Source organism: Lithobates pipiens, unplaced genomic scaffold (genome assembly GCF_037356315.1).
Source record: "Lithobates pipiens isolate NorthernLeopardFrog02 unplaced genomic scaffold, aLitPip1_a1.2 Scaffold_13, whole genome shotgun sequence".
Lineage (NCBI taxonomy): Eukaryota > Metazoa > Chordata > Amphibia > Anura > Ranidae > Lithobates > Lithobates pipiens.
In genome coordinates this window covers 551,543,936-551,559,222 of record NW_027507718.1, presented here as the reverse complement: position 1 = coordinate 551,559,222, position 15,287 = coordinate 551,543,936, and positions in this window count along the sequence as shown.

Sequence of the window (15,287 nt, the reverse complement as noted above, 5' to 3'; positions counted from 1 at the left end):
CCATGAATGGTCCCTTCTGTAGTCGGATGTTGATGCTCACATTTATTTATTTATTACGAATAGCTGCCAATGTACCGCAATGGATGAAAAACCCACATGACCCTTTTTTAACAAGGCAGCACACCACAGTGCTTAGTATGTGTATTGTGGTGCTTAGAGGTGTGTTGTGTGTTGGGATCTACTGTACAATGTATTGGGGTGCAATTCAGAAGAGAAGGTGCTTTGCCATGCATTGTTTTATTAAGGTGTCAATTTTTACCACAATGCACAAGTGTGGATGGGACCTTCAATGACCTTGGCCTCCATACTTCAGACTTAGGACTTCATACCTTTTTTTCACTGTTGAATAGAGTTGGGAAGGATAAGGAATCCCTGTCAGTTTTTTACTGCTATCTGGGGCTCCATAAAAGAGATTCCCCTCACAGACATACTATATAAAATTTGTGTGAAGCCTTAAAATGCATCTCCAACCAAAACCTTTTTTTTCTTTTGGACAACCACTGTCCAGGGCTCCATTAGAGAGATTTTCCCTCACTCCCTGTCCTGCAGATAACATTTTACCATAGAAAGTGAGGGAATCTCTCCAATAGCAGCACAGAAATAAACACAATTGTTAGTAAAGTACTGGAAGACTGGAATCCCTGTCAGTCTTGTATTTCTGTCCGTGTCCCTATTGCAGATTTTTCCTCTCTTCCTGTCTGATAAAACTGTTATCTGCGGGACAGGAAGTGAGGGGAAATCTCTCTAATGGAGCCCTGGACAGTGACTGTCCAAAAGAAAAAAGGTTTTGGTTGGACATGAATTTTAATGCACCACAATAACATTATATAGTATTTCTGTTTCTGATGGCCGGCATTGTATTTACCTTTTCACCACCATGCACAATTTTAAGGCTTTACATGTTGGGTTTCTATTTACTCATTCATATTTTATATTTTACCAAAAAGTTGTGTAAAGTAAAAAACATTTTATTGTATTTTTTACTGAAAATATTTATTTGATAAACAGCTCCTCTACTATAATAAACAATTCAAACTACCACCATTGTTTTCCACAAGGTATTTGCTTTCAGAAAGATATAATGTTTGGGGGGGGTTTGCCAAATTTTCACATATTTTAATATTTCACACAAAATGTGACAGTGAAAGGATTAAAGACAGCGCAGTCACAGGAAAATTCCCATCGATCTGTTCTTGCTGTGGGCTGACAATACTATGCTATTTGTTAAATGAAATAACAAGGAATGGTGTCAGTCCAGCCAAGTGTCGTTTGATAAACTAGAGTATGTCTCCCCTTCTCCTCAACTCTACAACATGGGAGGGTTGTTTTGCTGTCAAAGAGAAAAACTGTGCATGAGGGGCGGGGGGGGGGGGGGGGATTGGTTGATTAGACCCCTTAAATAGATAGGTAGGGTGAACAGGAATTAAAAATAAGTAAAAATAACTAACATCCCTTAGGGATGCCCTGGCCCTGCTGGTGAAGTGGCACATCTGCATGATGTATACAACCTACTACAGCAACATTAACATTTACAATTTAAAAAAAATACTGTTTAAATTGCAAATTACAGCTTCAGCCACCTACCAATCAGCTGAGGGTTCACCTAATCTATAGCAGACTCTTATCCCAGGGGATGATCTGGTAAAGATATTAATATTAATGGTGGACCCCACACAAAACAAAAGATGCATAAATGACCCTTTACCCTGATGAGGGTCTGATAAAGATGTCAAGGGGTACTCAAAAAATGCCATATGGCTTCCCCATAAATGTTTCTGGTACGGATTTTAAGATTACATTTCAGGCAAAAAAAAAAACAAGCATGTGGTTCCACCCAAAATCCACATGTGACACTTACTGTAAATGATCATTCCCCGTGTCAGGCCAGGAAAAATTACGTGAGTATTCAGCCTCCCCACCTGAACAATACTAGAGGGTACCTAGGAGGGGTACATTGCCAGGAGAGCCCTACTGGAAAGCACCATAATGATGAAGAAAATAACCTCTTTCCCACAACCCTGGTCTGGTGGTTGTGGGGGTCTGCATGCTGGGGGTTAACTGATATAGACCTTCCCGCCTATGTGAAAGAGTAAGAGGTGCACAATACCCCTACTCATTTATAGAATACATGGAAAAATAAACACACCACAGTTTTTAACAAGTCCTTTGTTTTACAAAAAAAATAAAATGACAAAAAATAAATCCATCATCAATCAGTTTGTCCAACATTTCTGATACAACCCGCCAACACGAATGAGCAACGGAGCAGATTATGTTGGCGGTTGCCGATTTCCTAATAACCAGTCAGAAGGGAAGTGGTCACATTTAGTAATACTGATGCCGAATATATCACTTCCAGCTGGTGCCGAAGGTTTGACCGGGCCATATTCAAAATTTAGTTCAGCTGTTTGCCTAACCTTCACACAAGAAAAATGTGGTCCAAACCTGGGCTCAGGCCAAACCAAAACCCCATCCCTAGTCATTACCTTGGTCAAGAGACAATAATATAAGGGAATAAATAACCCAACCCACTTTCTGAACAAAAGAAGATGAGCTTACATCAGTCGTATTGTTCACGTGTGGGATTTGTTATGAAGAGCTGAAAATACTGTGTAGGGAGAGACACTTTTTTATTGTTATGATATTGGTACAGATGACCCCCCTCCCCCCCTCATCATAGCAGTGGTCAGTTCCCATGCCTTTTCTTTGACAATAGTTTGCCTATTAGCTCTGCAAATGGACAGAACTACAGTAAAAAACAAGGTTCTCCCTCATGGACTTCAATAGGGTTTGCTGACAGTTCACTTCAGAACTTCAGAATTGAAGCAAGATTTGAGAAACTTTTCACAAACTAAACCCAGGAACATTGTCTTAGATCTGGACCTGACTGTCTCCTATGACATGTCTGTAGGCTCCAAACAGTTCTGTAGCAAGTTTGTAGTCTCTCTGACCCTTTCCTCTAGTAAGTCTGCATTCTCCGACCTTCTTCTGTAGCATTACATATGCTGAATATTATGTGCGGCTACTTGGTGATATCAGGGGCTACAGCTACATACCTCCTAAATTGCCAACCATGGCTATAACTCATATAAGAATGATTGAATTTCACTCCCACCATAGATCAGTAGTTGAAATGTATTATTAATTTTGTTAGAAAGAATTTCTGCTTGAATCCTTGTACTGTAGACCAATGCAAATCTATCCATTTTCTGCAGGGTTTATGACAGAGAATACAGACATCTCCTGGCTTTTATATTTGCTATTGATGCGATAAACCGCAGTCCAGATATTCTGCCCAACATAACTCTGGGATACCATGTGTATGATTCTTGTGGACATGTGAATAAAGCTATAAAAGACGTTCTACAGATATTGTCTGGACATACAAAGGAAGCTCCAAATTATTCCTGTATGGATCGGGGTGCCCTGGCTGGTTTCATTGGAGATCTCAATTCTGACACCACTCTCCAAATGGCCCAGCTGCTGAATCTATATGGTTACACCCAGGTAAGAAAAGCTGAATTTTCTATATTACTGTAGCGGCCATAACCCTTTGCAGGATGGCCATGACTTTTTGGGCTTACCGGTTACCTCTGTTTGGCTTGTTCTTCCACGTCTAGGGGTTCCCAGGGTTTATACCCAACAACTTTGGACGCTGACACCAATAAAGTCCTTTTGAAAGGTTTTATTTTGCAGGGGTAACATCCAACAACAGTCTCCTATAGGAACAGAGGGCAGGCACCTTGAACTGCAGACATAACAAAGTCTCTAGTACCACCCAGAGAGCAGCCACTCGCAGCTGGGTGCTTCAAGGCTGAACAAATCTCTAGCCAGAGATTATGGCAGTCAGCATTTTGATTTAGAACTTGTAAAATCTCTGACCTTGAACAAGTTTTAACTGAAAGTGGCAAGGAACCTTTTTCCTCAGTACCTGGAACGTTCTCTGTCTCCTTGAGAGTACTGGAAAAAGCCTGGATTCATCAATGTCCTTCCCAACTTAGTAACCAGACACTTCTCAGGATGCCAGCTTGTTGGCCCTCCTCCGAAGAGTCCTCCCCGGTCACCTTCATGAGCTGTGGTGCCTCTCCAAGCCGAGAGCACACCCGGACACCTTGAATCCTCCCTCAGTTACTGCGCCTCGGACCGGCCGGCTCTGAGACTTTAATTTTCCTTGCATGTCCCCCTCAGATCTACAGTGAGTGCACTTGTAGTGCAAAGTGGATTTCCCTTTAGTAAATAAACCCCATAGTGTATATAGAAGTAATATTTCAGGACACTATGAGCCACCAAAGTTACCAATGTCATTGGCTTACATGGCTGTTAATCTCTGGCCATGGCAATATTTGGTCAATGATGTCATTGTTATCCCCGTCCCTTCCCTGTTATGTGCACTGGGTCTGTTGGGCTTTTAGTGTTGACAAGTTTTCAGGTGGCAGACATAAATAATGATGGATTTACAATGAGGAGCTTTTCTAAAATTTGGGTGTCTTTATCTATAGGTTACTTTTTTTTGTGAATGAGTAGGAGTACTTTGCCCCTCTTAAGCCCCTGTACACACGGTCGGAGATTTCCACAACCAAATCCGTCGGATTTTGCCCGTCGGATTTTGTCCATCGGATCTTGTCCGAAACTGTTGCATACACACGGTCGGACAAAGTTGACGAAAAATCCGATCTTTCAGAACGTGATGACGTAATTTCGTTACGATGGGACTACATTCAGGCTAGTAGCCAATAGCTTTGATGTAGGAATTTGATCTGAGCATGCGTGGCACTTGGTCCGATCAAAATTCTCTACACATGATCGGAGTATGCCCGATCGACCCAGTTGGTCGGGAAATATTTCCAACATGTTGGAAAATTGGGTTCGACGGATATTCCAACAGAATCAGTCCGATGCATACCACACACAGTCGGATTATCCGACGACATGGTCCGATAGGACACATTCCGACAGATTCTCCGACCGTGTGTACAAGGGCTTACTCATTCACATATGGGAGCCAGTATCTGGAAGGCCCCTTATTTTTTAATGCCTCCCGCTTGCAGTCCCCCACAACCACCGGGCCAAGGTTTTGGAGAGAAGGACTATCAATCGGACAATCTTGAATCCCACACATAATTGAAAGAGGACTTTTAACACAAGTTTGTTTTGCTATTGAATTATTGTATTATTTCCTATTCCATTGAGCAGTTGGGGAGATTACTGTGCACATGGTGGTGGTATGGATATATTGGATATTTAGAAGCACTGCATAATTCTATCATGTATACTGTATATAAAGTATCAAGCCTTGCAAGTCTGAATATTTTATGTGTTATAGTTGCTGTCAAAGTAGTTTGGGGATTGGTGCCAAGGGGGTTGATTTACTAAAGACCAATAAACTGTGCACTTTGCAATTACAGTTACTCTCTGCAAGTGTGGTCGCTCCAGAGCTCAGTAAATGAGGTAAACCTTCACTTTGCAAAGATTACCCAATCACATGCAAGGAAAACAAAAAAAAAAAAACTGCATTTTTGCTTACATATGATTGAATGATGATAGTCGGCAGAGCTTCTGCTCATTTTCTAAGCTCTGGAGCAAAGTGCACAATGTTTTTGCCTTTAGTAAATCAACAGTAAATCAACACAAATGTCTGTACACAATACAAGGAAGGTAATGAAAAGACCCATCAAAGTAGACGGACGTGTGTGTTTTAGTTTTGTCTATAACTTGAATCAAATATTTTTTGCAAGACAATTTAGCATTTTTATGCCAAAAACTGATATACAGTGTATACATATATATAAATGCAGTATATACAGTCAAACAAAAAATGTAAAGTGGGCGCTAAGTAGACTACATACATCCTAATATGAACATGTGCTAGGTAATAAAGATTACACCCACTGTAATAGTCACTATTGTTCAATAATAAAAACAAAAAATGATCAAAAAAATTGCACAACAAACTTTTACAATTTTATTTTCAAAGATGCTGTGAAAAAAACTTAAAATTTTATTTCGTTAAATACCAATGTGCTATTAGTGATAACTTAATGCATATACATTCAAAATTAAACTGATGTGATAATCACTATTGTGCAATCCCCAAAAAACAAAGAACCAACAGAAAAATGCACAACAAATTCCACAAAGATGCTGCAAACAAATTCCAACTATTAATACCAGTGTTCCTTCAGTGATAACTTAATACGTATACATATAAAAAAAAATGAAATAGGCTGTAAAAATATGCAAATTTAAGTTCTTATTCAACTGTGACCATTTCCAAGTCCTTGCACTTTAATGAAATGATTCCGATCCACTGCGTATCTTTATATGATTCCAAGAAAAATGTGCTTCACCACCAATAATGTAAAGGCTCACTCATCAGAACCCAAAGGCCCGCTGGACCACAAAGCACGTGTAATGATATTATTCCAATCTCCCAGCATGTGGTTCCAAGTTTTCTCATTTCCAGCTCACAGATGCTCCTTCCCCTAAGCAGGATATTCACCGATCACCCAGATAGGAGATAAACACGGGGATCGTGCAACACAGTTTTATTACATTTCCCTTGTAAGACCAATCCCCAATTATATGCGCTTACATGTCAGGGAGCCCAGACCGGACTTTGGGGGATGGGACTGACTGGAGGATGAGAGAAATCACTGTTCATAATTACTACAAACAGCAGATCTGTCTCTTCTCTCCTGCCAGAAAGAGGATTTGTATGTTCTCTTGTGCCCGTGATGATCATGACCGCTGGCCTTGTGCATTGGGTCCCCACCATGCAGTATGCACCTTCTATGGCTCTTAAGGAGCGGACGTACGGGTATGTCGATTTGTGGGAACGAACCGCTTTACCAATGTATATGTGCGTGAGCCGTCAGCAAGTGGTTAATTAGCACCTACTTTATATTTTTTTGTTTGATTTATTAGTGTGATTCACACTTAAAGTGGCAGCTGTCACATGTATCCACATAGGGTCGGCACCTTTTTATATTTTGAGAAAATTTTACAGTATATACAGTATATCACAGATTTGTTATCTGAAGAAATTAGAGTTATGGTTGAATAGACAGACTCATAGTGGAGATATAAAAATGTATCTGCTACATAAAGGATATACAGATTCAGGAGCCAAGCTGGTAATTGTGTTTATACTCGGTTATCAACCTCCAGCTAAAGCCAAAATCAGTCTTGCAGTGGGAGTGTCTGTCATGAAAACTGATGATCAGGAGACCCCTGGGTGGGAGTACAGGAGGAAGAACTCTAAGCCCTTGTACACACGATCGGAGATTCTGACGACCAAGTTATTCCGACGGATGAATTCCGGACGAGGTCCGGAAGTGATGTTGCATACACACGGTCAGACTAAGTTGTCGGAAAATCCGATTGTACATAATGTGATGATGTTATTTCTTTACGACGTGACTATGTTCAGGCTAGTAGCCAATAGCTTTGGTCTAGGAATTTGATCTGAGCATGCGTGGCACTTTGTCCGTTGGAGTAGGCTACACATGATCGGAGTATGTCCGATCGGAGCATTGTGTCGGAAAATATTTCCGGCAAGTTGGAAAAGTTTTTTTCGACGGATATTCCGACGGAAACAGTCCGATGGAGACCACACACAGTCGGAAAATATCCGGCAATGGTCCAATAGGACACATTCCGATGGAATCTCCGGCCGTGTGTACAAGCGCTTAGAAGGAAATTTATCAAAACTGGAGAAGGTAAACTAAACAAGCTGAAGATAGAGGCTGATTGTTTTCTCCAGATTCTGGCTGATACAGTTTTGATAAATTCCCCATTAATGTCATATTATCAGCTTTCACTGATGGCTGTAAACATTTATGAAATAGTACATTTATTCTTGTATCTTTATCTGGTTGGTCAGTGAAATAAAAGCACCACTAAAACCATTAAAATATTTTCTAAGGTTTTCTTCTGTCCATTTGGATATTAAGAGTTCCACATTTATTATACAGACTGTTTTCTTTCTTTCTAGATTAGTTATGGAGCCAGAGATACTTTACTAAGTAATAGAAAGATGTATCCAAACTTTTTCCGGACAGTTCCGGATGATGAGATGCAATATGTGGCCATAGCAAAGTTACTGGAAAGGTTGAAGTGGAACTGGGTCGGGATCCTCACATCTGATGATGAATACGGAGAGAGGGAGATCCGACAACTCAGCAAACATTTATCTAATCATGGAATTTGTATTGAATTCAAGATTCTGGTGTCTATAAAGAATCATAATAAAATTCCTCCAGAGTTGCGGACCTCAACTACGAAAGTTCTTATTATTTGTGGCTCAGTTAGTATGACTTATTACAAGTTTTTGTATAATAATGTCCCTTATCACACAGAGAAAACATTTATTCTACCAGATTCTTGGTCAATGAGTGGAATGTTTTTTGCTATCAGTAACTGCAGCTTGGTGTTTACGTACCCCCATCTCTACACAAATGGATTGCTGGAATATTTGTATAGTATTTATCCATCCAGCCACCCAAATGACCCCCTGGTAGAGGATATTCTCATATCTGAATATGGATGCTTTTCAAAAAACCAAATAAAAAATGTCCTTATACCACTCACAAAGAGACGTCCTCTTAGGAACTGCAGTTTGGACATACGTCCACTTGATTTATATCATCCTGATGAGAGAACATCCTATAAAGTGTATATCTCAGTCTACATTTTGGCTCAAGCATTACATGACATGGATTTCTCTTTTAAAATAAATAATAAAAAATCTGAAATAAATCCTCACACACTAAAGTATAAGGTGAGAGCGTCCAATGAAAGTTTCCTCGTATCTTTTTATACTCGGTCAGTTCAGTACTGGAACACAATGTGCCCAGACAAAAATTACACCCAGTTTAGGTTCATGTGTAGTAGACATGTGCATTCGTTTTCATCTGAATTTCAGATATTTTCATTTTGACAAACGATAACGAAAGCGCAGAATCCGAAAAACGAAAGATCCGACATAAATAAATTCTTTATTTTCGTTTTCGTTGTTACAACAGTTCGATATACAATAGGAGATTCGACGTGACTCTGACAATAACAATTTGTGTCTATAGAACCTGTGGTCGAATGTGCCTAACCTTACCTTTATTAGTCCAAGATTATATAGAGAAAAGATTCGACAGAGAGAAAATATTCAAAATAGAGAGAAAAGATTCGACAAAGAGAAGAGATGACACCTGCCACTGTGAGACTAAGCCCTTGTACACACAGTCGGACATTCTGCCAACCAAATCTGTTGGATTTTGTCCGACGGATTTTGTCCAACGGATTGTGTCCGAAACTGTTGCATACACACGGTCGGACCAAGTTGTCGGAAAATCCGATCGTTCAGAACGTGATGATGTTATTTCATTACGACGGGAATACGTTCACGCTAGTAGCCAATAGCTTTGGTGTAGGAATTTGATCTGAGCATGCGTGGCACTTTGTCTGATCGGAATTCTCTACACATGATCGGATAAGGTCCGATCGGACCAGTTTGTCGGAAAATATTTCCAACAAGTTGGAAAATTGCGTCCGACGGATATTCCGACGGAAACAGTCTGATGCATACCACACACAGTCGGATTATCCTACAAAACAGTCCGATAGGACACATTCCGATGGAATCTCCGACCGTGTGTACAAGGGCTTAGACCATTCATTCAATATGAACGAAGGAGATTCTACAAAACAACGAAAACACACGTTTATAATAATATTCGACGGAGCATCGAAACTGTACGACGCTGCAATCGTACATTTCCGGAGTCAAATTGTCAGGGAAATAGCCGCAGTCTCATAAGATACGTCCGTGTTAACGCGCGTCGGCGCCTACGCAAGCGCAAAGTAGTTTTTAGACGTACGACCGACGCGACGTCTAACCGGGCGGGCTTACGCGGCGATGCCACGAATACGCAACGTACTAGACGTAGACGTACGATCGCTCCGACGCGCCCGCGACGTGACCCGGTCAGGCGGCCTATTTAAACGTTCGCCTGACACTCCTGCATTGCTGGATTATCGTCAGCTCTCCTGTGAACCTGTACCCGTGCTTCCTGTTATCCGATCTTCTGTGTACCGACCCGGCCTGTTTGACCCGTTCCTGTTGTTCTCCCGGCTCCGACTCTTGGCTTGTACCTGACGCTCCAGATCTGCTTCCTGCACCCGACCTCGGCTTGTTTTGACCATTCTCTGGATTTCCGCTGCCTACTCTCGGATCTCCTAAGCACAGTTGTCCATCCAGGCTTGCCCATCTGTTACCTGGTCTCTACTATTGCTACCTGGCAACCTGTGCTACTGTGGGCACTACATCCCTGTGTCAACTTCAGGGTTGTACTGCGCTCGGCCGCAAGGGGAGCCCTCTCAGCATTTCGGCCTCATCCTAGATCGTGACAGTATAATCCAGCCATGACAGAGGTCGACAGAGGTGACTCCCCATTAGAGGCCGTCCTACGAGAACTCACGGCCCTTGCTCCAGCTATTCAAGAGCTCCGAGAGAAACATCACCGGCTGGAGGAGCGCCTGCAACACCCGCCTGAACCACCCACCTGCTCTGGTCAAGTTCCGGTGTCTGCAATTTCAGCGGTCCTAGAACCACGAGTCCCGGCTCCAGAACACTTCTTCGGGGACCGAAGAAAATTCAGATCCTTCAGAAACTCATGTTTCCTCTACTTCTCCCTGCAACCTCAGACCTTTGCTTCAGAGGCAACCAAGGTGGGATTCACCATTTCATTACTGAGGGACGATCCCCAGACGTGGGCCCACGGCCTGCTGGAACAATGCAGCCCTTATGTGAATACTCTGGACCTGTTCTTTGAAGCCATGGCCCGCCTGTATGATGACCCTTTCCGGACGGCTACAGCCGAGTCAGCTTTGCATGCTCTTCGCCAGGGTGGGCGACCTGTAGAGGACTATTCAGTGGAGTTCCGTACCTGGAGCTCTGACTCCGGCTGGAATGAGGCGGCCCTCAAATTTCAATATCGTATGGGGTTGTCCGAAGCTCTTAAGGATGAGTTGGCCAGACTAAAGATTCCCACTACGCTCGAAGAACTCATCCTACTCGCCATCCAGCTTGACAGGCGTCTACGGGAACGTCAGCTAGAACGCTCCCGAACCACTTGCTCCATCCAGGCCCCACCTCCAGTTCGCCCAGCAGTATCCCCCGTTCTGAGGGGCATTCCCCGTCCCGCTCTAACCTCTGAAGAGAGACTCCTCCGCCGTCAGGCACACCTCTGCTTCTACTGTGGGGAATCAGGACATTTTATTAGCAACTGCCCTACAAGGCCGAGTAAACCAGCCTCAAACACTCCTTCTCACCTTCAGGTAGCAATGACAGCTTCTGCCCACATCACTCTTCCAGTCACGTTGATGGTGGCGGGCAGCAGGATCCCTCTACAAGCAATCATTGATTCCGGAGCCTGTAGTTGCTTCCTGGACTTAACCTTGGCCAGGAGTCTGGCTCTCCCACTGAACCGCAAGGAACAGAGCCTGACCGTCCGTTTGGCCGATGGCTCCTTACCTAGTTCAGGTCATGTCACCCAGGAAACTAGTCCCATCCTGACAATCACCGATTCGGGTCACCGAGAATTCCTTAAATTCGACATTCTGAGCTCCCCGATGTTCCCTGTTATCCTAGGGATCCCTTGGCTACAGGCTCACAACCCCCAGATCGATTGGCTCACAAGGGCGGTTTCCTTCACATCTGCCTACTGTCAGCAGCACTGTCTGGACTTCATCCCTCACGAATTGCCCGGCTGTCTGACCATACAACCCGCATCTAGTCCGGCTTCTCGCATACCAACAATCTACCAGGATTTCAGAGACGTTTTTGATAGGAGGAAAGCCGATACTCTACCTCCTCACCGCCCCTATGACTGCCCCATTGAATTACTACCTGGGGCCCCCATTCCTTTTGGTCGGATATTTCCCCTTTCGGAGACGGAATTGGAGGCTCTACGACAGTACATCGACGAAAACCTGGCCAAGGGATTCATTCGTCCCTCTTCATCCCCTGCCGGAGCAGGTATCTTCTTTGTAGAGAAGAAAGATAAGACCCTAAGACCATGTGTGGACTATCGGGAATTAAATAATATTACCCTCAAAAATCGGTATCCTCTTCCGCTTATCCCTGAACTCCTCCAGAGATTCCGTACCTCTCGTATCTTTACAAAACTTGACCTACGTGGGGCTTATAATCTTGTCCGTATCCGGGAAGGGGACGAGTGGAAGACCGCGTTCAGAACAAGATTTGGTCATTTCGAATATCTGGTCATGCCCTTTGGACTATGTAATGCCCCGGCAACCTTTCAACATTTTATCAATGATATTTTTCGGGAGTACCTTGACCACTTTGTTGTCGCCTACCTTGACGACATCCTGATTTTTTCACCCTCACTAGAGCTTCACAGAGTACATGTTAGGAAAGTACTAAGTATTCTTAGAACTCACGGGTTATATGCCAAAGCCGAGAAGTGTGACTTTGAGAAGGAATCTATCCATTTCTTGGGACTCATTATTTCCACAGGGGGAATTGCCATGGACCCGCAGAAGGTGAAATCCATTCTGGATTGGCCCGCTCCTGCTGACAAGAAGGGTGTACAGAGGTTTATTGGCTTCGCAAACTTTTACCGAAGGTTTATACGGGGCTTCTCCACCATCGTAGCCCCCATCACCTTGACTACTCGCCAGCACACCAAGTTCCATTGGTCCCCAGCAGCCCAGTTCGCTTTTGAGCAGCTCAAGACCCTATTTACCTCTGCGCCCATCCTGCAACACCCAGATCCCGCCTTACCCTTCGTACTAGAGGTTGATGCCTCGGAGGTGGCCACCGGGGCGATCTTATCCCAACGCCAAGGTCCCAAAGCCTTACTGCACCCTGTAGCCTTCTTCTCTCGGAAGATGAGTCCCCCAGAGAAGAACTATGACGTAGGGGACCGGGAACTTCTAGCGATCAAGACCGCTCTTGAAGAATGGAGGTACCTCCTAGAGGGTGCCGCTCACCCCATTCTGATTTTCACAGATCACAAAAACTTGGAGTATCTCCGTACGGCCAGACGCCTAAGACCCCGACAGGCCCGGTGGGCTTTGTTCTTTTCAAGATTCCATTTCCATATCACCTACCGCCCGGGATCTAAAAACAGCAAAGCGGATGCTTTATCTAGGATGTTCCCCGATACCCCCGAGGGGGCCCCACCTAGTACAATTTTGTCCTCCCAGAATTTCTTGTTAATACAACCAGACCTGAAATCTTCTATTGAACTGGCTACTAGACAGTGCACGGAGACCGAAGCTTCTGCCCTGAGGAGTCAAGGAGGGCTTCTATGGCACCAGGACAAGGTTTTTGTTCCCCAGCAGGCCAGGTTACTAGTATTGAAGACCTTCCACGACCACCCACTTGCAGGCCACTTTGGAGTGCGGAAGACGACGGACCTTGTACGGCGGTCCCTATGGTGGCCTACCTTAAAGGCGGACTGTAAGGCATACGTAGATTCCTGCACCACTTGCCAGCGCAACAAAGGACCTAACATCAGACCCTGGGGTCTACTAAGACCACTGCCAGTCCCGGAGAAACCATGGAGAGAAATTTCCATGGATTTTATTGTGGAACTACCTCCCTCTGAAGGGTTTACGGCCATCTTGGTGGTCGTGGACCGCCTGTCCAAGATGGCACATTTCTTGCCGCTTAAGGGGACTCCCTCTGCCCTAGATACAGCAAAAACTTTTATTAAAGAGATTGTCCGGCTACACGGGGTACCTGATAGTATTGTATCAGACAGAGGGGTACAATTCACCTCTAAATTTTGGAAGGAACTGTGTAAATTGCTCTCAATTAAGATTTGTTTATCATCTGCCTATCACCCACAGAGTAATGGACAAACCGAAAGAACCAATCAAACACTAGAGCAATACCTGCGATGCTTCTGCTCCTTCTCCCAGGACGATTGGGTTTCCTTGCTACCTTGTGCGGAATTCGCCTATAATAACTCTGTGCACGCCTCCACCAACCAGTCACCCTTCTGGGCAAACTACGGATTCCACCCTTCATTTCTGCCTAACACCATCCCTGAGTCATCCGTCCCGGCAGTTCAAGACCGAGTAAATTTCATTCACTCGAACTATCTAATACTTCAAGACACTATGAGAAGGGCCCAGGAGGAATACAAGAAGCAGTATGATAAAAGGAAGAGAATCAACCCCATCTTTAAGACAGGGGATAAGGTGTGGCTTTCAGCAACAAATCTTAGACTGCCTCTTCCTTCCCGGAAACTGGGACCTAAATTTCTGGGTCCTTTTGAAATCAAACGGGAGATTAACCCCGTAGCCTTTGAACTTGTTTTGCCTGATTCGTTTAAGATCCATCCTATATTTCATGTTTCCCTCCTTAAACCTGTTACCTTTAGTCCATTTTCAGGAAGAGAAGAAATGCCTCCGCCTCCAGTTCAGGTTGGTGAAGAAACCGAATACGAGGTTGAGTCCATCCTCGACTGTCGTCGGAGAGGTAGGACCATCCAGTTTTTAATTAAATGGAAGGGGTATCCTGTTGAAGAGAACTCATGGGAGCCTGCCGATCATGTACATGCTCCTGAACTTTTACGTAGGTTCCGCACCCGGTATCCTGAAAAGTGGGCTCGGTTGGGCATCCGGAGGCTGCCCCTTGGGGGGGGGGCACTGTCAGGGAAATAGCCGCAGTCTCATAAGATACGTCCGTGTTAACGCGCGTCGGCGCCTACGCAAGCGCAAAGTAGTTTTTAGACGTACGACCGACGCGACGTCTAACCGGGCGGGCTTACGCGGCGATGCCACGAATACGCAACGTACTAGACGTAGACGTACGATCGCTCCGACGCGCCCGCGACGTGACCCGGTCAGGCGGCCTATTTAAACGTTCGCCTGACACTCCTGCATTGCTGGATTATCGTCAGCTCTCCTGTGAACCTGTACCCGTGCTTCCTGTTATCCGATCTTCTGTGTACCGACCCGGCCTGTTTGACCCGTTCCTGTTGTTCTCCCGGCTCCGACTCTTGGCTTGTACCTGACGCTCCAGATCTGCTTCCTGCACCCGACCTCGGCTTGTTTTGACCATTCTCTGGATTTCCGCTGCCTACTCTCGGATCTCCTAAGCACAGTTGTCCATCCAGGCTTGCCCATCTGTTACCTGGTCTCTACTATTGCTACCTGGCAACCTGTGCTACTGTGGGCACTACATCCCTGTGTCAACTTCAGGGTTGTACTGCGCTCGGCCGCAAGGGGAGCCCTCTCAGCATTTCGGCCTCATCCTA